The sequence below is a fragment of the Castor canadensis genome, chromosome X, assembly GCF_047511655.1.
Source record: "Castor canadensis chromosome X, mCasCan1.hap1v2, whole genome shotgun sequence".
Taxonomy (NCBI): domain Eukaryota; kingdom Metazoa; phylum Chordata; class Mammalia; order Rodentia; family Castoridae; genus Castor; species Castor canadensis.
Genome location: NC_133405.1, coordinates 80,867,528 through 80,892,490, shown reverse-complemented (window position 1 = coordinate 80,892,490; position 24,963 = coordinate 80,867,528). Strand labels below are relative to the sequence as shown.

The 24,963-nt window shown below is 41.8% G+C and overlaps 1 protein-coding gene across 5 annotated transcripts in view; it reads right to left on the bottom strand.

Moving 5' to 3' along the window:
• Hdac8 (histone deacetylase 8) overlaps nucleotides 1–24,963 on the bottom strand; it is a 205,237-nt gene that overhangs the window by 60,172 nt on the left and 120,102 nt on the right. The window contains exon 10 of one of the 5 annotated variants that reach the window (XR_012444551.1): nucleotides 383–458. The exons of the other annotated variants lie outside the window; for them this stretch is intronic. The gene's annotated coding sequence lies outside the window, so the exon portion shown is untranslated. The remainder of the gene's footprint in view (nucleotides 1–382; nucleotides 459–24,963) is intronic. 5 annotated transcript variants of the gene reach the window in all.

Below are 24,963 nucleotides of genomic sequence, written 5' to 3'. Positions count from 1 at the left end.
AGTAAATATGGTACTTCTCTAGGTCAAGGGTATAGATAGCAATTCTTGCTAGCCCCTTCGTGGGGCCACAGCAGCAGGCACCAGCCCTTCAGGGACAGATAGCCTTGTGATGTTCTAGGCACTGAATGTTACACTTGCTCCAAACTGTTGCAACTGCTGGCTTAGTGGAGGGCACAAAGTGTTCCATTAGGCATCTCTTCTCGTGGCTAAGGAATTCGCTACAGAAGTGCCTTGTTGGATTGCTTTTAGATGGAAGAAAAATACACCAGAAGCCACCTAAAGAATTTCCATCTTTTAGAGGAACTGCAGGTCATCGTTGTCACTTCTGTATTCTAGCAAAGGTTCTAAAAAGAGTCAAGATTGAATACAATTTAAATTGTACCTTGTAATCAGAGTGGATAATCCTTATCAGCTTAGACTTGCATTTGCTGCTTGTAAAAGTGCTAAGAGGCACAAATCTAAAGGAGGTAAAATAGAGTAAATATTATTTAATATCAAAGCACTACAAAAAATCCAAACTTTGGCTTTGAATCATAGCCACCTGCAAAGTTCTACTATCTTTTCTCTTGTTGTGGGGAGTAAAATCTTTCGTTCTGAAAAGAGATGTGGAGAAGGGACCTCTTTTTGCACTTTGAAAGATCTACTTTTATGGGAACACACCTATCTTGTAGTCCTTTAGTACCTAGTCACTAAAGACAGTTTTTTTTTTTTGGGTCAACACAGGCACAAATTACTAAATGCTAAATTAATTCTGTATTAGCCAGAAACCAATTAAGCAAATACCAGATTCCCTGAGCACTCTAGTTAAGAGTCACTGAGATGATCTTTCCTAATTTTCAAACCCCAGGATGTTTAGTGACGCATCGACGACTTAGAGAGTTTGTTCAGAGCTGGTGGTGTAATAACTGAGGTAGAAGGACACGCTAAAATCTGTTGTGTTTGGCTGAAACAAAGGCTAGCCTTGCTTCCAAATCGCTGTTCGTGCTATTTGAACAGTAAAATACTCAAGAGCCCAGAGATAAGGAAAGTTTCTCAGGGTAATCCCCTTCTACCTCGGTCAGCTTGCAGAGGCACGAGTGAGAGCCCCATGCCAACACAAACGGAATTGTACAGCGAAGAAAGAAAAGGAGGGCCAGAACAGTGGGTGAAAAGTTAACTTGCTTCACTTAGACCACCATATTAAAAACAGATGTGTCTAAAATGCTGGATGAGAAAAACTGGTGTTACTGATAGCGTGAACAAACCCTTTGTGCTTTCCTCCCGATACAGTATCATTACAGGGTGCCAGAGGTGTCATTTTCTTTCATTCCACATGTAGCACATTCTCAACAAGTTAAACCGTTTCTAATCTTGTGTAATTAGATAGGTCTCGCTACATCCCTCAGTTGAAGGATTTTATGAGCTGCCTTGTTCTGTCTCCGTTTTGTGACAGCTTCTTTGGGGCTGGAAACTAACATTTGCTAACATTTCTTCTCTTCTGGCACCTGTCAGCTGGATGGGCTCTGGGAAAAGGAGATGGGAAGGGAAGGAATGCAATGCCTACCCTGCCCCGCCATGTTCTGGTATTAGAGCCCTCTTTGTCTCTACGTAGGGCTTACTCTGTTCTGGAAAGTGCTATTAAGTACACATTCAAAATAAACAATAGGCAGAGGGATGAATGGAATGATGAAGTTCTAGGGGTTTTATTTAATCTTATCACAAATTTCAAGTTCCTGTTTACTGAATGTAGGGCCTAGCCAGAGACGGAAGCCCTTGAGTGCAGCCCAAGGGTGACCCACCCTGGAGGTGGACGGCTCTTTGATCTCACTGTCCAGTCACTCTGGGCAGGGCCCACCACTGGCTACGGTGACCCCAGCATGACTGCCTTCTCTTTCCTTCAGAGCACATCAGACATTTGACATCAGAATCAAAGGCTATATAAACACAAGGGTTTTCACTTCAATGCAGAAATAATAACTGCCTCTTGGAATCGAGAACTTTCCCTTCAAAAGGCTTTAAAGCTATCCCCCACTAACAGCTTTCTTGGGGTCATTTCTTGACCATTCTATGACGTCTTTCTGAGGTGGCTGACTGGCAAATGCTCTCCATGTGTAGACAGGGAAATCCAGAATTAAGGCCGATTTATGCTTCTAGGCCGTGGGACTTGTGCATGATTGATTATATGCCGGGCCTGACCTCTCACCACAAGATTCTGTGGTTTTTGTCCAATAATGAGAAAAGACAACTGAAGGAGTGCAGTATACAACAGAAATGGGTGAGTGACAGGGCCACCTGACGTCCCCTAGTACTTTACAGTTTAGAAATCGCTTTCAGAGTTGCCCTTTCATGGATAGGCAGTGTTCACTCCTATTTCACCAAAGCAACTGGACGGCAGAAATAAGAGCCAGGGCGCTGGCACCGGCAGGGAGGCCCTGAATTTCTCACGCCGGGGGTGGGGCGGGCAGCCGTGGGTAAGCGCTTCGCCTTCCAGGAATAGTCCTGCTCCGAGGCTCCTCTGTAGACGGCCTGGAACGGAGATTAAGGCCAGGGTTCTCTTGGCATTCCATTCAGCAGCTTGCTCAGGCTTTCACTACACATCAGGCTCAAGAATCCCTCTGCCAGCTGAGAAGCTCAATGTCGCCTTGGCCGCAAGAAACTATCTTATTTATTCCCATAAATCCCCTCCCCCTCTCGTCCATGATTATTTTCACCCTAAAATCGAAAGGTGGGGGCAAATGATGTGAGCATTTGGGTGCTGGACTGCAGCCACCCTTGGCAATCTGTTCGTTTTGCGACTCTCCCCAGTGTTGACTAAAACGCAGTGACTGGCAGAGTAACACACAGGCCCCCTGGCCTTCGGAAAAGGAGTTCCTCAAAAGTGCTGCTGAGGAAGCAAAGCCACCAGACTACAAGGCGAAATGGATGAAGAGCAACAGATGCTTTAAACAAGGTTGGCTGGTTTTGGAGAAGGAGGTGAGAATGGGGCTGCCAGTGACCAAAGTGGCTTGTATCCTTCAGATTTCCTGTCCAGCTCTCCATTGGAGGGGAAGGTATGACAGGAGGAAGTCAGCTCCCCTCACTGCCTGACACCCCCCAGGGGCTTGGAGCTATGCACAGCCCAGCACCCCTGGCCCGAAGGAGGGAGACCCAAATTGGGAAGAGAGGTGAGAAGCAGCTGGCACAAATGTTGCCTCGCCTGCCCCTCTTTCTAGACAGTTGTAGAGACAGCCATCCCTTTAATTTAACCCCTAGCCCACCCCCTGTGACCGAGCTCATTTTGCACAAACGGGGCTCTTCTGGTAGCTGCGGTGGTTAGGAAGTCAGGCAGATGCAGAGGTACGGAAGGTCATGTGGGGAAAACCTAACACAGGGTTTCCTTTCTCAAAGTGCGCACCTGAGGAAGAACAGCAGAGCGACAGCAAGCAGCAGCAAGAGCTGGAAGCAGGCAGTCTGCAGGAGGGAAGGCAGGCTGCTGGGCTTTGGGACAGCTTTGCTACACTTCTATTTCTAGTCTCATGGCTAATTGTGTAGATGGGACTTCCTGATTCAAGAATGGCCATTTGTAGATGCACGTGGGTTTATTTTTCTCTACTTCCAGAGCCAACTCAGCAATACTTTCAACATCTCTGATCAATAGGGAGGAGGCTAATTACTCACCAACCTGCAGACTGGGAGGGGAACTGCACTTAGAATCCTTGACCAGTCAAGTTGGAAACGACTAGAGAGCGTGTTCCAGTTTAAACCCTTTAGAGCACTGTGGAGGAATTTGAGCACAGTCAATTGCCTCGGGTCACATGTGCTAGTGGAAGATGCCACTGGACAGAAACTAGGTGTCTCTTCTACCAGCCCAGTGGTTCTGTCCACCCTCCCACCTTGCACCTTCAGAGGTCCCCAGATGTACTCATCCTAGCAGTCTGTTTTGTTTCTCTCCTTGCTATTTCAATTGCTATCCTATAACAGATGTTGGCAGGCTCAGTGACTGAGCACGTTCTTGATCACAAGAGATCCTGACCTCACTGGGGAAGAGCCATGCTGCTGTCTGCAGCCTGCCCTTGGCTCCCCCCCACCTCCTACAGGAGGAAGAAGCCAGGGAGAACTGCGCTCCAAATGCAACATGGCTGCAGCGGAAGGGTGCGGCTGCTTAAGAGTCTTAGGTTCCCCCAGCCCCGCCCCTTAAACTTTCCTTTTAAAAAATGAATTAAACTGACAAAACCTTGTACAAGGGCTGAGGGGTTGGCTCAGTGGTAAAGCACTTGCTAGTATGTGCAAGGACCTGGGTTCCATCCCCAGCACCACACAAAAAAGAAAATAGTATATATCGATGGTGTCCAAGGCAGTGTTTTCATAAATATGCATTGCAGAATGATGCTAGCAAGCTGATGGACACATCCTTTGGGCTGGGGGTCGAGCGGGGAGGTGTGGGTACATGGTCTCCTTTAGACAGGAGGAACAAGTGCTGGAGATGTCCTGTACAGCATGGTGTCTGCAGGTGGTAATGATCCGCTGTATACCTGAAAATTGCTAGGAGAGATTTTAAATGTTCTCACTGTGAAAGTCTTTCTGCAGCTTCCAATGTAAAGTCTCAGAAGGAGAATCGCTCTCCATTCTTCATTTAAAAGTATGATGTAATGATACATACAGAATGCTTTAAATACAGAAATCACATTTGTATGTCACATCTACATATAAAACACACACCATAAAAAAGAAGAAAACATCACATTCTATATAGGCAAGTATGGAAGCACAGAGTAAGCATCTCAGCAATCAAACGCCACCAGACCACTGGTGCTTCCTGCAAGCTCTTGCCATCCCATCACTCCGCCTTCTCCAAGAGGAGCCCACTCTCAGGGACTTCCATTCCTTTATAGTTTTCTCACATATATGAGTACCCCTAAAATATACTTTTTTAAAATTAAGAAAAAAATTTTTGGTGATACTGGGGTTTGAACTCAGGGCCTCACACTTGCTAGGCAGGAGCCCTATCACTTGAGCCATATCTCCAGCCTGAATTTATTACTTTTCCTTCATGGTTGGTGCTTTCATGTCTCTTTAAAGAAATTCTCCCCTTCCGAAGATCACAGAGAAATTCTGTATGACTATGTGTGTGTGTGTGTGTGTGTGTGGCTGTCATTTGGGGAGGACGAGCAATGTTGGGCTGGCTCTTACATTCTAGAACACTAGGAAGCTACCTAGTGCCATGGGCACCGCGTGCCTTTAGCACTGTTCCTGTCATTCTAACAACCCAACACAGTCCTCCACTTTTTCAAATGTTCTTTGGGTGGAGGCACTGCCAGCAGAGAACCAGTTGAGCTCTATTTCCTTCTAAAAGTATTTAATAAATCCAGAATTGAATCTTGTGTTTGGTGTGAGGTTGGTAAGAATCTAACTTTATTTTTTCTTTATGCGGAACCAATTTTCCCAACAGCATTTCTGGAAAAGTTCACTCTTTCTCCCCCTGACCTGCAATGCTACCTGTCATACATCAATTTTCCAAACAGCTGTTGGTCTATTCAGGCATTTTCCGTTCTCGTCCACTAGCCTATTCACCTATCCTATGCCAATACCATTACACTGTTTTAACTATTATAGCTGCCTGATAAATCTTAATATCTGATTGAATAAGTTCTTTCTGTCTTGCTCTTAAAAATGACTTCGCTTTTCTCTGCATGCCCATATAAATTTTAGTCCAATACCCAAATTGTCAAATTCCGTGAAAAACCCTGCATGATTTTTTTTTTTTGAGCAGGACTGGGGTTTGAATTCAGGGCTTTGTGCTTGTAAAGCAGGTGCTGTACCACTTGAGTCACACCTCTAGTCCATTTTGCTCTGGTAATTTTGGAGATGGGGTCTCAAGAACTATTTGCCCAGTCTGGCCTTGAACTTGATCCTCCTGATGTCAGCCTGATTTCCTGTGTGATTTCAATAGGAATCACAGTGGCTAAACTGATTGCTCCAGACTAAATTGATCATAAAGAGTACCTTTGCAATACTGAGTCTCCCTACCTGTGAATAGGACATAGCTGTTCATTTCAATAAAGTTTTGTAATTTCTTTCACAAAGGATCTCTGGCACGTGTTTTGTTAGATTTATTTCTGGACGCCTATTTTTATTGCTGTAGTACTTTAGTTGCATTTTTTATTCTTGTTGCTATTGTATAAAAGTGACACTTTTCCACTTAGGTCCATCAAAATTTCTCTCGGCAAGCCTGCCTCGACTGCACTGTTTCAAAGTCTCAGTCAGTTCTCAGTTCTCTTGTTGGTTAATTTCCCAGATGACACAGCTGGCCATTCCCTCCTCCTCCCATCACCTGGCTTTGAGGACAGCATACCCTTTTGATTTTCCTTTTACCTCCCTGGTTATTCTGTCACCTTTGCTGGTTTTTTCCCATTTCTCCAACATTTTTTGGGAAGAGGGTGGTGTTACTGGAGATTGAATTTAGGTCTTCTACCATTTGAGCTATGCCCCCAAATCCTTTTCCTTTTCCTTTTAGGGTCTCACACTTTTGCCTGGGCCAGTCTCAGAATGCAATCTTCGTATGTTCACCTCCCCAAGTAGCTTGGGGTTACAGGCAATGCCACCATGCCCAGCCCCTCATGTTTCCAACATTTTGATGCTGGAGTGTCTCAAGGATCATTCCCAGACATTTTCTCTTCTCTAGCTATGCACACTCCCCTCGTGATCTCATTCACTTCATAGTTTTAAAATTTACTCAAATGTTAACTCCCAATTTTGTAATGCTAGAGCAACTCACTGTCAGGATGTAACTAGATAGCTGTAATTTTTCCTTCTATCAACTTGACATCTCCAATCAACATGTCCACACTGAACTCTTTAACTTATCACCTGAAACTCTGCCTTCCACAGTCTTCTTGAGCTCAGTTCCTTACTCCATCATTCCAGTTGCTCAGAACAAAAATCTTCGAGTCCTTGCATTCCCTTGACTACACCCAATATGTCAGAAAATCCTACTTAATCAACCTTCAGAATATGTATGGATGCCTACCACTTCTCACGATACTGTCCTAGGTCAAGCCACCACCATCTTTTAAAAAAATAGCTTTATTGAGCTATAATCATAAACCACAACTCGCCCATTGTCAGTGAACAATTCAATGTCTTTTAGTATATTCACAGAGTTGTGCAAGCATCATTCTGAAAGAAACCAGCCCTCATTAGCAGCCATTCTCCATTGTCCTTCCCCCCCTCTGTTGCCCTAGGCAACCACTAATCTACTTTCTGTCTATGGATTTGCCTATTGGGGATCTTTAACCAGAGCGGAATCAGGCAGTATGTGGTCTTTAGTTCAGGTACACCATTCCTCTTTATTGCTAAATAATATTCCATTGTGTGGCTATAAAATACTACATTTTATTGATACATGGATTAGTTGATGACATTTGAGTTAGCTCCACTTTTTAGCAAATCCCAATAGTGCTGCTATGAACATGTGTGTCCAAGTTTTTGTGTGGACACATGTTTCATTGGGCACAGGCCTGGGAGTGGAATTGCTATCATAGGGCAACTCTGTCCTTTGCAGGAGCTGCCAGACTGTGTTCCACAGCAGCTGTGCTTGTGTGCTCCCAGGCCAGTGTGTGAGGATTCTGTTTCCCCATCTTGGCTACTACTTGCAATTATTTATCATTTTGAGTGTACATATCCTTCTGGATGTGAAGTGGTATTTCACTGTGGTTTTGACTTGCATTTCTCTTTTCATGTCGTTGTTAACCATTTGCTTATATTCTTAGAAGATATGTCTATTCAGAATCTTTGCTTATTCTAAATTATTTTTCTTTTATTATTGAGTTGTGAGAGTTCTTTACATAGTCTAGACACAAGTCCCATATCAGATACATGATTTGCAAATATTTCCTCCCATTTTATGGTTGTTTTCCACCCGAAGATCTTGCTTGCAGCAGGAAAGATTTTAATTTCATGAACGTTTTTCAATGTCATGAAAAATATTGTTTGTGTTTTTTGGTGTTGTATCTAAAACCACTGCCTGATACAAAGTCATGCAGGCTTATACCTGTTCTTTGAAACGTTTTATAGTTTTAACACTTACATTTAGTGTTTTTGATGCATTTTGTGTTAATTTTTATACATGGTGTGAAGTAGCAGTCCAATTTCTTTTTTTTTTTAACCTCAGCACCATTTATGAAAAAATTATCCTTTCTCCACTGAATTATCTTAGTACCCTTGTTCACAACCAGTTCACCAGGGCCAGGCATGGTGGTGTACAGCTTTAATCCCAATTACTAGGAGTTGAGATCAGGAGGATCATGGTTCAAGGCCCAGCCCAGGCAAAAAGTTAGCAAGACCCCCCCCTTCCCCATCTCAACAAAAAGTCTGGGTGTTTTTTGTTCTAGCTACTGGGAGGCATAGGTAGGAGGATTGCAGTCCGAGGCCAGTCCTGGGCAAAGATGTGAGACCCTATCTGTAAAATAACTAAGGCAGGAAAAGGGCTGGGGACATGGCTCAAGTGGTAGAGTGGAGGCCCTGAGTTCAAACCCCAGTACTGCCAAGAAAATAAACAGCAATCAACCATAAACATGAGTCTTTATTTCTGACCTCTCAATTCTATATTATTGGTGTATGGGTCTATCCGTATGAAACTGCCACACTACTTTGGTTACTGTCCATAATAACGGCATCATAAAATTATTAGGAAGTATTTCCTCCTCTTTAATTTTCTGGAAGGACTGCTTGTGGACTCTTCTTTCAATGTTTGTTACAGTTCACCAGGGATGCTATTTGGTCTTGGACCTTTCTTTGGTAGGATTTTTTGATAGCTAACCCAATCTGTTTGTTATAGGTCTATTCAGATTTTCTACTTTATCTTGAGTCCTGAATTTTGGTATTTTGTGTCTTTCTGAAGTTTGTTCATTTCATCTAGGTTGCGTAACATGTTCACGTACAATTATTCATAACATTCTTTTAGTACCATTTATTTCTGTAAAATCAGTAGTAATGTCCCATTTGCAAGTTTGATTTTACTAATTTGAGTTGTCTTTTTTTTTTTTGTAGTCAACCTGTATAAACGTTTGTTATTTTGCTGGTATTATTAAAAAACTTTTGGTTTCAATGATTTTTTTTCTCTACTGTTTCTACTATTCTTTATTTCTGCTCTCTGTGTGTGCGTGTGTGCGTGTGTTGTGTGTGTGTTGCTGGGGATGGAACCCAGGGCCTTGTGCATTCTGGAAAGTGCTCTACCACTGAGCTGCATCCCCAGGCCTCTGCTCTAAAGTTTATTTCCTTCCTTCTGCTTGCTTTGGGTTTAGTTCACTCTTTTCTTCTGAGTTTCTTAATGTGGAGGTTAAGCTATTGATTTGAGAGCTTTTAAAAACTGAACAGCATTTAATGAGCACTTTCTTTTTTTAACACAGGCATTTATAGCTACAAATGGCCTCTGAGCACTGCTTTAGCTGCACCCCGTAAATTCTGATATGTTGTGTCTTCATTTGCAGTAATCTCAAAGCATTTTCTAATTTCCTTTGTGACTTCTTCTGTGACAATTATTTAGAAATGTGTAGTTTAATTTCTGCGTATTTGTAAGTTCCTCAAATTTCCTCCTGTTATTGATTTCAATTTTCATTCCCTTGGATCATAGAACATATTTTGTTCTTTTCTTTTTTTGTTTGTTTTATGGCTTAGCCTGCAGTGCATTCTGGAAATTGTTTCATGTACCCATAAGAAAATTGCATACTTTGTTTCTTTTCTTTTCTTTTCTTTTTTTGGCCTGTGGGGTTTGACCTCAGGGCCTCATGCTTGCTAGGCAAGCACTCCATAACTCCAGTCTGACCCCCTGCCCTTTTTGCTTTAGTTGTTTTTGCCTGGGCTCCCCTGGACTGCAACCCTCCTACCTGCGATCCTCCTACCTTTACCTCCTGCATAGCTTGCAATTATACGTGTGTTTTCTTTTCCTGATAGGATCTTGCAAACATTTTTTTGTCCCGGCTGGCCTTGAACTGTGACCTTCCTATCTGTACTTCCCTTATAGCTGGAATTACAGGCATGCATAATCTGTTTTTCAGTAGACTGTCTGGTTAGTTATAATGTTGCTCAATTTTCTATTCTCTTGATCTTCTGCTTATCTATTCTATCCATTCTTTTCTTTCTTTCTTTTTTTTTTGGCGGCATTGGGGTTTGAACTCAGGGCCTCATGCTTGCTAGGCAGGCGCTCTACCACTTGAGCCACTTCGCCAGCCCTATTCTATCCATTCTTGAAAGTAATGGATTGAATTCTCAAATCATTGTTTGTCTCTTTCTTCCTTCTTTTCTGTCCATTCTGTTAGTTATTGTGTCATGTTTTGGGGCTCCCTTGTGGGGGGCACGTTTATAATTGTTTTTTATCTTCTTGATGGATTGATCCTTTCATTATAACAAAATGCTCCTTTCTACTCCTAGCAACTTTCTGCTACAAAGTCTATTTTTGATATTATTGTAGCCACTCTGGCTTTATAATGAGTGTTGTTTGCATGGCATACCATTTTCTACTCTTTTACTCTCAATCTATTTGTATCTTTTTTGGAGATGTTTTTATTGTTGGATCTCCTCTCCCACCCCCAGGTACTGGAATTGGACCTTGCTTTTTAAAAAGCAGTCTGACAACGTCTGCCTTTTGAATGTATTGTTTTGTCTATTCACATTTAATGTCACTGATACTCTGCCATTAATGCCTTTTTGGTTTTTGGATGACCTTTTCTATTAGGTGGTTATTTTCATAGTTTAAAAATTATGTTTTATTTGTTTTCTTAGTGGCTTCTCCAGGGTTTACAATATGCATCTTACCTTATTAGAATCAATGTCAAGATTTATACTGGCTTCTTTCAGTGAAATATAGGCACTTTATATAAAACTTCAGTGCCTCCCTCTGGTTTTGATACCATTGTTACATATACACATTTGTATATGTTATGAACTTAACAAAACATTGTTGTAATTATTATTTTATGTAATTTGATGCCTTTTTGAAAGGACAAGAGAAGAAAGGTGAGTGAATATATGTCTTTGGTGTTTGTTGTTCTAATATTTACCCTTCTGGTTGTTTTCATTTCCTCTTGTGGATCTGAATTGCCGTCTGGTGTCATTTCCTTACTCCAGTAGAGCTTTGTTCTCATCCTCTTCTTTGTGATGTTATTTAATTACATTTATATGCTTATAGTCTTCATAACTACAATCATATTTATATTATTTTATGCAATTACTTTTTAAATATGTCAAGAAAGGAATGGGGAGCCAGGCGCCAGTGGCTCATGTATGTAATCCTAGCTACTCAGGAGGCAGAGATCAGGAGATCTCGGTTCAAAGCCAGCCCTGGGCAAATACTTTGTGAAACCCTATCTTAAAAATACCCAGCACAAAGAAGGGTGGGTGGAGTGGCTCAAGTGGTAGAGCACCTGCCTAGCAAGTGTGAGGCCCTGAGTTCAAACCCCAGTACCACCACAAAAAAAAGAGAAAGGGGGAAGAAAAATGCAATTATATGGTCTTTTCTAATTAGCTACATAATTACCTTCATTAGCATTCTATGTCTTTCATATGAATTCAAATAACTGTCCAGAGTTACTTGCTTCCACCCTGAAGAACTTTTTTTTTTTTTTCCGGTAGTACTGGGGTTTGAACTCAGGGGCCTCACGCTTGCTCAGCAGGTGTTCTACCACTTGAGCCACTCTGCCAGCCCTATTTTTGGTTTCTTGGTGAAACCAAAAAGTATTGTTTACAATGATTGTACTCATTTATGTTACCACAACAGTGTATAACTGAACTTTGTTTTCTCCACATCCTTGCTAGCATTTGTTAATTTTTGTTTTTTCAATAGCAGCCATTCTGACTGGGGTGAAAGGATATCTAACTGCAATTTTGTTGTTGTTTTGAGACAGGGTCTTGCTATGTAGCCCGGGATGGCCTCAAACTCTTGATCCTCCTGCCTCAGCCTTCCGAGGGCTGGGATTACAGGCATAAGCCACCACACCCAGTTTCATACTGGTTTTGAATTGCATTTCCCTAATGGCTAATGATGCTGAGCAGTTTTTCATATACTTGTTGGTCATTTGCATTATTCTTTTGAAAAATGTCTGTTCTGATCATTTGTCCATTTTCAAATTGGATTAGTTGGGTTTTGTTGTATTTTTCGAGTTCCTTATATATCCTAGATGTTAATCCTTTGCCATAAAAATAGTTTGCAAATATTTTTCTCATTCTGTGGGTTGTCTCTTCACCGTGGCGCCCTTGGCTGTGCAGAAGCTTCTTAGTTTAATATAATCTCATTGGTCTAGTTTGGATTTTGTTGCCTGTGCTTTTGGAGTCTTATCCAAAACGAACCTTTGCCTACATCAATGTCCTAAGTGTTTCCTCTATTTTTTCTTCTAGTAGCTTCACAGTTTCAGGTCTTACATTTAAGTCTTTCATCCATTTTGAGTAGATTTGTACAGAGTGACAGATAAAGTCAACTTTTATTCTTCTGCATATGGCTAACCAGTTTTCCCAGCACCATTTATTAAAGAGGCTGTCCTTTCTTCATGTATGTTTTTTGGTGCCTTTGTCAAGAATCAGCTGGCTGTAGATGTGTGGGGTTTAATTCTGGGATCTCTATTCTGTTCTACTGGTCTACATGCATGTTTTTATGTCAGCTGGCATAAAAACTGCTTCAGTTACTACAAACTCAGTCTGTCTTGAGATTAGGTGTTATGATGCCTCCAGCTTTGTTCTTTTTGCTCAAGATTTCTTTGGCTATTGAAGGTCTTTTGTGCTTCCATATGAACTTAGGATTTTTTCTATATCTGTGGAGAATGCTATTGAATTTGTACATTGCTGTGGGTATTATGAACATTTGTAATAACACTAATTCTTCTAATCCGTGAACATGGAGGTCTTTCATTTTTTGTGTGTCTTCTTCAATTTCTTTCATCACTGTTTTGTAATTAATTGTAGAGGTCTTTCACTTTCTTGGTTAAATTTATTCCTAGGTATTTTATTTTTGTACCTATTGTGAATGGGATTGCTTTTATGATTTCTTCTCAGCAACTTTGTTATTGGTGTATAAAAGTGTACTGATTTTTCTATACTAATTTTGTGTTCTGTAACTACTGAATTTGTTTAGCAGTTCTTACACTCTTTTGGTGGATTCAGTCTTTAGGCTCACCTGCAAGCAGGGAGAATTTCACTTTGTGTCTCCTTGTTTGCATGCCTTTTTTTCTCTTTCTTGCTTAACTGGTCTGCCTAAGGCTCACCTTTAGTTATTTATTTATTTAAAAATTTGTTTTGGCAGCATCAGAGTTTGAACTCAGAACCTCAAGCTTGCTAGGCAAGGCAAGTGCTTTACCACTTGAGCCACTCCTCTGACAGTCCTTTTTCTGTATTATTTTTGAGATAGAGTCTGGCTTTCATTTTGCTCAGGTTGACCTTGAACATGATCTTCCTGATTTCTGCCTCCTGAGTAGCTAGGATTGTAGGACTGAGCCACGGGTGCCTGGCTCATCTTTATTATGAAAGATGTTTTTGCTAGATACATGACTTTCGGTGTCATTTTTTGTGTACTAGAAGCCACTGCTATTCTCATGGTGCTTTTTAGTTTATAGGCCGGGCAAGTTCCCACTTGCTACACAGTCCTCCCCCATCTATGTCCCCCTGGGGCAATACATGTTAGACCTCAGGGTGTCCCCCAAATGTGATGGGGGAACAAACAGTGCACTGAGCTCTCACTGGAGGTGGAGAACTCCTGCAGGCCTCAAGTCTTCCAGACCTGCCCAGTAGCTCACCACCCAGTTGAAGGGATGAGACTAGGGAATATCACATGAGTCCCGGGCCCTGTGCTCAGAAGACTTGGTCATCCTTGGCAAGCCCCCAAAGCCAGCAGATGCTCTGGATGCTGAGCACCGCGCTAGCCTAGGGCGGGGTGCAGTTTCTGCCGTGACCTCAGGCACTGGGACTTGCTGGAGGGGGGAGGGCAGGGTCCCTTCAGTGCCTGAGCTCCTGGTGCTGCCTTCCTGCCCCATGTCAAAGCCCTTCTTCTCAACCATTCTCATGGCTGCTTGTCTCTCAACACTGTGATCACGAGCTGTGATTGTTTCGTCATTTTCTGAGTCTCAGTGCCTGGCTTGTCACCAGCAGGTTGGGGGAGCTCCTCTCGGTGCCTTTTTTTTTTTTTTAAACTTTCAGCACTTTCTGTCACACTAGTGCCTTCTTGCCTCCATTGCTTCTGATGAGAAGTCAGCTGTTGCTCTCGTTTGGGTCTCCTTAGATGAGACAAGTCTTTTGTCTCTTCTTGCTTTTGAGATTGTCTCTATCTTTGTCTTTCAACATTTTACTAAGGTGTGTGACCTCTGTGTTTACTTTAGTTGGAATTGAACACTTTGGGTGTACAGTTGAATTTTTTTCACCAAATTTGAGAGGTTTTCAGCAATTATTTCTTTTTTTAAAAGAAATTCTTATTTTTATTGTTGTGCTGGGTGGGGGTACATTGTGGCATTTACAAAAGTTCTTACAATGTATCAAATATATCATACTTGAATTCACCCCCTCCACCATTCTCCTTTATTGCCCCTGATCCAATCCTGGAATAGTTTCAGCAGATCTCCTTGTTCCAGTTACATATATGTACTCCAGCAATTACTTCTTGCCTATCTTTTTCTGTCCTGTTTACGCTGTCTTTCCAGCTCTCCCATTATGCATACTTATACCCATTTCTCCAAGGCTTTGTTTACCTTTCTTCATTTTTTCCTCTCGGTTCTTCAGATTGCATAATCTTTATTGATATATCTTCAAGTTGCCTATGTCTTTCTTCTGTCAACTCAAATCTACTGTTGAGCCCTGTCTAGCAAATTTTGCATTTTGGTTATTGTAATTTTCAAGTCAAGAATATCTCTTCCATTCTTTTTTTTTCCTTCAAATTTTCTATCTTTTCATTGCTATTCTTTATTTATTGAGTATCGCCATCCTACTTTCCTTTACTCCTTTTTTTAGACAGGGGCTCACTATATAGCCCAGGCAGCTTTGAACTCATGATCCTCCTGCCTCAGCTTCCGTAGTGATGGGATTATAGCTGTGCACCACTATGCCTGGCCTTTCCTTTACTTCTTTAAGTAGGGTTAGCTTTAGCTCTTTGAGTGTACTTATAATAGCTGCTATGAAATGTCTGTCTGCTAAGTCCAACATCTGGGCCTCCTCAAAGACAGTTTCTATTGGAAATCTTTTTTTGTGTGTATGAGTCACACTTTCTTAGTGTTTTGGTATGTCTTGTAATTTTTTGCTGAAACCTGGACCTTTAAAATAATAGACTGCGGAAACTCTGGTTAGTGATTTCACCCACCTCATACTGGAGATGGTGATTGTTGTTAAGTACTTGGTCATTTACTTGTTATGATATGACTGAACTTGCTCTGTGAAGTCACTTATCCTCCCTGCAGTGTGAAGCCACTGATGTCCCTTTTAGATACTTTCCTTTTAATTCTTGGGTTGGTACAAGCCACTTGTTACAAGGTAGGTTGTAGGTAAGCCTCCTAAGTCACCTGAATTTTTACCATTTATCATGGATGTTTTGGATTTGGAGCCTACTATCACAGTCTAGGAGTTATATATTTTGTCCCCTGTTCAACTTCCCTGTCTGATGGCTCCTCAGAGGGTACAGCCGCAGCCTGGGCATGCGTGGAGCCTTCCAACCAATCAGGGGAGAGTGTGAGTTATTTTTAGCCTGACTTCCTAGGAGTCCCTTGGGCCAGAGAAGCGTATCGTTCGTCAGTGTTTAGCCAGAGGCTGTATCATTAAAGCGCCTCATGCCAGAGACACTGTGGGCCTGGGTTGGTAGGTCCAAATGCAGTTCAAGGCCTACTTTGGCCTGTGCACACAACTTCTCCACACCTCTGGTCTGCCACCAGGAGACCTCACTTTGCTGTTTATTTCTCCAGTTCTCTCTAGTATACTGACTCCCATCATGGAGCTACCAGTCTCCTCTTCATTTTTCTCCACCAAAATTTTGACTTTTAAACAATGTCCTTAAGCCTGGAATTCTCCAGTCCCTGTTCCAAATGAAGTTTGTCCCCTCAGGCAGAACTGGGAGTTCTTTTATCTTTATGGTTTACCTGTCTCCCACGGGCAGAACTCCTGTGTCACACTGTTCCAGAGCTGGGGACAACCACTCATTTTTCCATGCGTGACACTCTGTATGCCATGAGTAGGCACTGAAGAGTTGTGGCAGCTGCTGGTTCTCTTGGATTGCCTCTCCTGGTGTGGGATCTCTGCCTGTGAGTAAACTGGGGTTGGGGTGATCAGGGCCTCAGTTGTCTGTCTGTCATGCCCAGGGCAAAGCTTCTGCCCTACATGTGGGAGCTGCTTGGAAGAAGCGACACCTGGTCCTTGTGGCCAGGCCTTCTTGGCATGGAACTTCTGCAACAGCACTAGGAGAGATGAAAAATGCTTGCAGCCTGCCCCTCCCTGGGTGAAATCATAACCCCACTAGGAGCTAGGGGGAGAAAGAGCACCTGTCTTCTTGGCTTGAGTAGTGTATGTATAAAGCAGAATTGCGGGAGCTGTGGGAAGAGCGCAAATGCCACAGACCCTCATCGTCCTTTCTGAGATTTAGTAGATTTTTCTTAAATGACTATTCCTCCACTTGATATGTGTCCTTGGAACAATTTCCAGAGACTTTAAATAATTGGGTTTTATTTTTTGTTGTTGTTCTTAGTGATTACCACCAGTTATATTGTTCTGGAGTGGTTCTTCAGAGGTCATTCTGAAAGTAGTTAAGCTACCTTCATCTTTTAGATGGATTTTTGACTGGTCTCCCAGTTTTCATTCTTGCTCTTTTAAAGTCTATTCTAAACATGGCAGCCAGAGTGATCACTAAATGTAAGTCAGACTGTATCAAAACTCCTTAAGAGTTTTCTTTTCTTTTTTTTTTTCTAGAATAAAACTAAAGTTCTTAGAATGGTCAACAAGGTGCTACACCTCTGACTCTGTTAAGTCTGTGACCTCCTCACCTACCACTCTTGCTCTCATTCATTCTGTTCCAGATATGGTCTTCCTTGCTGCCCATGCCTCAAGTCAGGCACACTCCCAATAATGTCCTTGTGTGGTTTGGGGATTAAAATCACACTAATCCCATAAAATGAACTGGGAAGTGCTCCATTTTTCCCTATGCTTTGGAAAAACTTTTACAAGACTGGAATCAATTCACCCTTGACTATTTGGTTAAACCTTCTAGACTTATTGTTCTCTTTCCTTGGAAAATATTTTAAATTACTGACTGGATTTCTTTAGTGACTATACAACTGCTCATGTTTTCTATTTCTTCTTGAATCATTTTGGTAACTTTTTCCAGGAATTTGTCTATTTGCTTTACATTTTTTAATTTATTGATATTGATCCAAAGTATTCTCTTACTAAAATTTTAACCTACTACATTTGTAGGAATTTCTCTCTTTTTAATGATGTATTTTGGGCTTTTTTTTTTTTTGCAGTCTGGGGCTTGAACTTGGGCTTCATCTTGAGCCATTCCACCAGCCCTTTTTGAGAAGGGTTTTTCAAGATAGAGTCTCAAGAGCTATTTGCCAGGGCTGGCTTCAAACTGCAATCCTCCTGATCTCTGCCTCCTGAGTAGCTAGGATTACAGGCGTGAGGCACCAGCATCCGGCTTTTAAATTTTTTTTTTTCAATACTGAGGTTTGAACTTAGGGCCTTGCACTTGCCAGGCAATGGCTCTACCACCTGAATCATGCAGCAAGCCCACCTTATGTTTTTCTTGATCAATATTTTCAGAAGTTTTCAATCTGTTCATTATTTTAAATAACTAATTCTTGGTTTAAATATCTTCTCCACAGTAGTTCACCTCTATCCCAGACACTTCAGGAATGCTTGATACTGTTCTGAGCCCCTACATAAAGCATCTCTCTCTCTCTCTTTCTCTCTCTCCGGGTTCAAGCTCTCCTCTCTCACTGGACCACTGTTATCACCCCCATGATTCTATAACCTGTCTACCAACATCACTGGAACCATCAGTTGGTCAGTGCCCAAACTGATCAATTACTCTCTCTTCTAAAGACCTCTCCTGGCTTCCTACTGCTCATAGACCTGTTCCAATCTCTCCCTCCAGCCTCACTTTTCCAGTATGCTTCTCTACCTGCTCTATGTTCCAGCCACACTGACCCTCTCACTAGAATCCAAGCATATTTTGCTCTATGGCCTGTATTTGAAAAAACCAATATATGCTAGCAATTATTTTCACATAACAAGTTACTTCCTTTAGCACTGCCTTCACACTTTCTTCAAGTAGAAGAACAATCATGCTCAGCTAGTCAATGTAGACATCACTTCCTCTGTGAAGTCTTTCTTGATTACCTTCGTGGGGTTTGTTGCTTCTTTCTATGTGTACCTCCAGCATTCTGTATACCCAGCTCCTGTTAACATGTAATACAGTTGTGATTGTCACATGTTAATACATTGTGATTATTTCCGGGTCTGTTTCTCCTACTAAACCTTGAGGACAGGGTCAATATCCTACTGAACTTTTCATCCCTAGGAGCTAGCCAACACCCAGCCCAGAGGACGGCCTCAATCCTTATTCGTCGAAATAAAGAATGAATGACTAAAATGATCAGGACAAATATCTAACTGTGCTACTTAAGAAAGGACAGAGTTTTGTGCACAAAACAGGCTGGCCTCATGGGAGGGGCAGCTTTGATTTTACTGAGCTATGAAAAGGCTAAAGATTGAAGGTGTGGGCTAGGTTAGAAGGGTAGACTAGAGCAGACAGGAAGGGTTGGGTGGAGCTAGCTGAGGAAGTGCTGGGAAGCCACTGCCCAAAGTCTGGATTTCCATCTGAACGAGCAGGGAGTTGCCTGAAGATTATTAGAAACACAGTTGAAATGAAGCCATAACCAGTGACCCGCACTGTGAGGCAGTGAGGCCAGCCAGGAGGCAGTCACATTTAAGCCAGAGCAGACTGGACAGGGCAGGGGAAGGCAGGAGGTTAGGTACAGAAAAGGAAGGGGCTGGGTTTGGTGAATGACTCCACAAAGGCAGTGAGAATGGTGGAGGTTATGAAAAGTAGAGTCAGCACAGAGAACAATGAGACCAGTGGTTAGGACATCAGGGTTCAATTACAGGACAAGATTGATCTTCTTTTATCAACCTGGCTCTTGTGCCTTACTTTCTTAAGCAGTCAAATAAAGATGTTCCACATCAAAATGGTCAACAAATCTGTCAAATGTCAAAATATCTCTTGAATCATTATCATTTTCCCTTAGGCCCCTGGGTTGTCTGTTACCTGGATCACCACACTAGCTTACTCAGTGGTTTCTGTGCACATTCTCTGTCCCATGAAATCCAGATGACAACGGTTAGGATCATCTTTAAAAATGTCAACGAGATTATAGCTATGCCCTGCACAACAACATTTTGGTCAGCCACAGTCTGCATATGTGACCCTGATCCCATAAGATTTGCCGAGTGACATCATAGCTGTCATGATAGAGTGCAATACATCACCACAAACACATGGTGACAAACAAACCTACTGCACTGCCAGTCATATAAAAAGTATAGTACACACAATTATGGACAGTGCATGCTTTAAAATGGTAACAAACGACTGTGTGACTGGTTTAAGTACTTACTATGCTATAGTCTTATTTTAGAATATAATCCTACTTATAAAAAGTTCCCTGTAAAACAGCATGCTGTGTTATGGTAGCAGCAGTTGCCTCATACATCTCATGTTTGTCAAGTCTCTTGATTGTATCAAAGAGGCCCCATCGTGTGACTGACCTGCGCCATCTAGATTTGTGTAAGTCCCCTCTATGATGTTTGCCCAGTGAAGAAATGACCTAAGGACTTGTTTCTCAGAATGCATCCCCGTTGTTAAGTGACACATGACTGTGTATTTCTCTTCTGCTTAGCCCCTGTACTTGGAGCCAGATTGACACACCTTTCCCTGGCCTACAAAGCTCCCACGTGAGAGGCTCCTGCTTGCCTCTTTGATCACATCCATCCCACTCTCCTTTCACTCCATGCAGTCCAGTCACACAGGTGTTTCTACCTTCCCTGGAGCATGGCCAACTCTTTCCTCCCTTTTCACATGCTATTTCCTCTGTCTGGAATGACCTGGCCGCCCAGCCTCTCCCAGATCAGCCCTGGCCTCTGCATCATCTGTTTATTTACTTCTCAGCACTTATCAAAATCTGGATTATTTTCTCGTGTGTTTACTGTTAATCACCTATTAGATTACAAGTTCTAAAAGGCAGGGACCATCTGTCGAGGTAGCATCTCTAGTGTGCACTGCATAGGGAGAGGTCAACAAGCCATTGTGAATAATGAATAAATGAACAGGGTAGTGAAAAGGAGACTGAAAGAGGAAGGAAGAGACTTTAAAGAGCTTCACTACATTTTGAGACTAGCACATCTAGCTTCCCTCAGTTTGCAGTACAAAATATTAATAGGAACTACGGGCCATAGCCAGAGGACTGGTTCCAAATCAGGGAGAATCACAGAAGCTGGGGTCAATGGAATTCAGTTCAATTCACCAGAAATTTGTTGAGCGCTTACTAGATGGCAGGTTCTATGCTGGGCACTCCCTGTGGGGGAGACAAAGATGAATAAGTTTACATTTCAAGAGTTTATATTCAAGAAACCAGGAATAGGAGATAAGGATGTGTAGATGATAATAAGAGGCAGAATTTAATCAAACAAAGGCCTCTGGGGGCTCAGAGGAAGGGGTTGAGGAAAAGCTTCAAGGAAATTTACTCTGACCCTGAAGTCAACAAGTTCCAGTCCACAATGAAATAAGAGCACAGACAGTCCTTTCTGCTCTTCCTCACAAGATGCTTCAGTGTAGGCTAGAAGGCAAAATATTTGAAATGCTGATGTTTGAGGCTCCGTGTTAGGAGGGGAAACAACTAGGTTGAGAGCCCATACGGGGTTTGCCACTTGCTATTTGGGAGACCTTGGACAATTTGCTCATTTCTTTTTATGAATGTTGCTGAGGGCCTATGATGTACCACGCCCTGGATAGAGATTATTTTATTGGATACTTTATCTTGTCTAAGCTTCTGTATCCTCACCATCCTTTGAAAGTTAGCAGACTACATTTCTGATTCCCAAACCATTGGTGCTGGCACAGACTTGCAGGTAGACTCTATCTTTCTTTAGGTTCTACCTGCACTTCTGCACTAAGACTGATGGACAGGCTTTTAGTGATCTCCTAAAAGCACTAGCGTGTTTGGTGGCTACTATATGGGATGGGGGAAGTGGATGAAAAAGATGAAGTGATGCAGCTTAAGTTTCTTTTTGGGCACTGCTGCCTGCCATGGTAACCCACTTTGTACTGGGAAGCAGAGATATTAAGGGATCAAGAAAGGACCTCACTGAAATGTCAAGGCAAACTGTAATGTGACATGGCCGTCTTAAGGTAATGTTGTCAATGTAGGCTGGGAAAGTGAGCAGGGAGGGCAATTTATCAGGTACTATGTTTGATTAAAAAAATCTCTAGGGTATATCCATTTTTTTGTTCCAATCCTGTGTTCACCAAGCAGTCTTCTGGTTTGAGACTGGTTTCTTGACTGGATATTCCCCGACAGCCTTATGCTGATGAAGAAAGTCTTATCTGGCCAACTTTACTGCTCCCTATACATAACCACTTTGAGGTCTGCTTTATAAATTAGTTTCCCCAGAGACTAGTCATCCCATGATCGCACTGAAAATGGGAGAGACATGTGTGTTAGCAAAACCACAGAGCAGACTGGTCTGGGGGGAGGGTGTCTTCAAGTGCTGTTTTCCCATGAGTTGTGGCCTGAAGCAGTCACTGGCTTTACTCATTACATCACAGCAACAATAACCCCTCACATTGGTTCAGTGCTTTTAACTTTCAAAGCACTTTCATGTATATTATCTAATTTTATCATTTTTATCTATTTTACCTTATTTACCTCCCACTGCTTATAAAAATACATTGGAAGAGCAGTGGCAATGACGCTGGAAGAAGCAGTAATATTGTGAATGTGCTGAGAAAACACCCATCTATAATGGGGCCTTAGCAGGATAAATCAAACTAAGGAAATAAAGGCACTCAGAATCTAGGGTACAGTAGGGTGGCCCCAGAATTTGGAGCTAGGCCTCAAATGACCCTGACAGTGAAGTTACACAAAGACATGGCTGTGGATGTGTTGTTGATGGAAACTCAGGAAATAGCCAAGTATAATGAAGGTGATCAGGGCATCTCTATCTGCAGGACCCAGATGCACTTGAAGAAAGTCCTGCTCTAATCAGCTTGCGTAAATTGTGCAGACTAATGTGTTACAGTGAGGTGGTGGTGCAGAAATTATTTGAAGAACAATTAGAAACTAAACATATGTTACTGTTCGTCCAAGGACCTCCCACCCCTCACTGTGCAGAGAGGTGGGCAGGGGTGCAGGAGAGAGATGTAGCCACCTGTGGAGCAGCTGCAGAGCAGACAGAAGGAGATATACCAGGAAACCATGCATGAGGATGGAGATTGGCTTGCAAAGCACGGCTCGACTTCATGCTTGGCTTTTACCACTCTACTTCCTCTTCCGACACCACACACATCAAGTAACTTTCTGATTTACTATTTCAGTTTCCCGGGTTCCTTGATCCTGGGAAGGAAGTGTCCTTGGAGATAAGACTACGGGTGTTCATGGGACAGGTATAGCTTCCACTGCAAGTTAATATTACCCCATATATATTGATATGTTCCTTGCCCTCAGTTTTTTTTATTTTGAAAACTTAAATTTATAGAGAAGCTGCAAAACAGTACGATACGTTTTCACTTATTCTTAAACTAAATTTACAACTTGCTGTAGCACTAGTTATTGAAAAGTCTGACTTTCTTCCACTGAAGTGCTTTAGGACCTTAGTCGAAAATCAGTTGGCCAGGGTTGGAGGTGGGGCGCAAGCAGCTGAAGGCCTATCTAGCAAGTGGGAAGTTCAATGACCCCTACAAAAACAAATCAGGTGGCCATATTTGTGTGGGGCTGTTCCTGAGATGCTGGCTCTGTTCCTCTGATGCATGTGCTTCTTTGCCAGCACCACCACTGTCTTCATTCCTATAACTATACATCAAGCCTTAAAATTGGTAGTGATTCTTCCCACTTTATCCCTGTTTCGCAAAATTGTTCTAGCTATTCTACTTCCGTTGTTTTTCCATATGAATTTCACTATGTTCAAAAATCACACGAGCAATCGTGTTAAATCTGTGCATGAATTGGAAAGAACTGACAGCTTTACATGTTGAGCTCCAGTCCACGAGCGCAGTATGGTTCTCCATGCAGTTAGCTTTTTCATTCCTTTCATCAGTATCTTTTTTGGTGCTGGGATCGAACTCACCAGTATCTTTTAATTTTTGGGGTACAAGTCCAGTACATGTTATGTGAAATTTACCTCTAAATAAAAGAAACTAATTGTAAACAACACTGTATTTTAAATTTTGGTTTCCATTGTTTATTGATAGTATATAGAGCTGATTAAAATTTTTTTCCATGATAGGTCTCCTTTTGTTGTATAATCTGGTCTCAACATGACGGGCTCAAGAAATTCTCCTGCTTCAGCCTTCTAAGTGCTGAGACTACAGGTGTGCACCACCATGCCTGGCTAGAGAGGATTTCTATGTGTTGATGCTTGCAATCTTGCTGAACTCATTTATTAGTTCTAGGAGGTTTTTGCAGTGCTGGGGATCAAACCCAGAGCCTTAAACATGCTAGGCAAGTGCTGATGAGCAACACCCCCTCCAGGAGGTTTTGGTATATTCCTTGAGATTTTCTATGTACACAATCATGTCAGTTACAAAGAGGGGCATTTTATTTCTTCCTTTCTGTTTTGTATGCTCCTCGAACGCTGCTTGCTGTGTCTTACGCAAAGCTGAGTGCACAGATACTGGTCTGGCTTTGTGTGTGTGTGTGTGTGTGTGTGTGTGTGTGTGTGTGTGTGTGTGTGTGTGTACTGTCTTTGGGTTGGGTATCAGGAAAATGCTGCCTTCATAAAGAGTTGGGAGGTGTTTCCTCCTCTTCTATTTTCTGGAAGATTGTATAGAATTGGTATGAATTCTGCTTTAAACTGGTGGAATTCTCCAGTGAAACCATCTAGGCTTGGACAGGTACTTTCTTGAGGGGGTTAAAATTACAAATTCAATTTCCTTAATAGCTCTAGGGCTATCCAAATTATTTCATATTTGGTGTGTTGGGACAGTTTGTGTTTCTTGAGGAATTAGTCCATTTCATCTAAGTTGCCAGTTTACATCTGTGGACTTGTTTGTTGGGTTCTGTTAGTATCCTTTTGATGTCTGAGCAGCTGTGGTGACACATTGTTTCATATGCTTACATTGTAGTTTGTATCTTCTCTGTTTTTTCTTAGTCAGTCTTGTTAGAGATTTATCACCTTTATTGATGTTTTCAGAGAACTACCTCTTGTTTCACCCAGTTTCTCTATTACTGTTTCAACCTCATTCATTTCTTCTCTTTATTAATTCCTTCCTTCTATTTGCTTTGGGTTTAAAATTTTTTTATTTTTCAATTTTTTTTGAGACAGTTCTTTCTATGTAGCCCAGGTTCTCTTCAAATTTATGATCCTCCTGCCCCAGCCTCCCAAGTGCTGGGATTATAGGCGTGCACCACCATGCCTAGCTGTTTTGGATTAATTTTGCTCTTCATTTCCTAGCTTGTTAAGGTGGCAGTTTACATTATTGATTGGTGATGATCCTTTTTTAAATTAAGGATTGAATGTTATAAATTTCTCTCTTGGTACTTGTTTTAGCTATCTCCTAGAAATTTTAACATACTGTATTTTCATTTTAATTGAGTTTAATGTATTTTTAAAATTTCCTCTTTGACTCATGGATTATTTAGAACTGTATCCTTTAGTTTCTAAGTGTTTAAAGATTATTCTATTCTCTTTGTTTACTGATTTCCTATTTGATTCCATTTTGGTCAGATAATATACATTGTTCAATTTCCTTCTTTAAAATTTATTCGATAACTTCTTTAA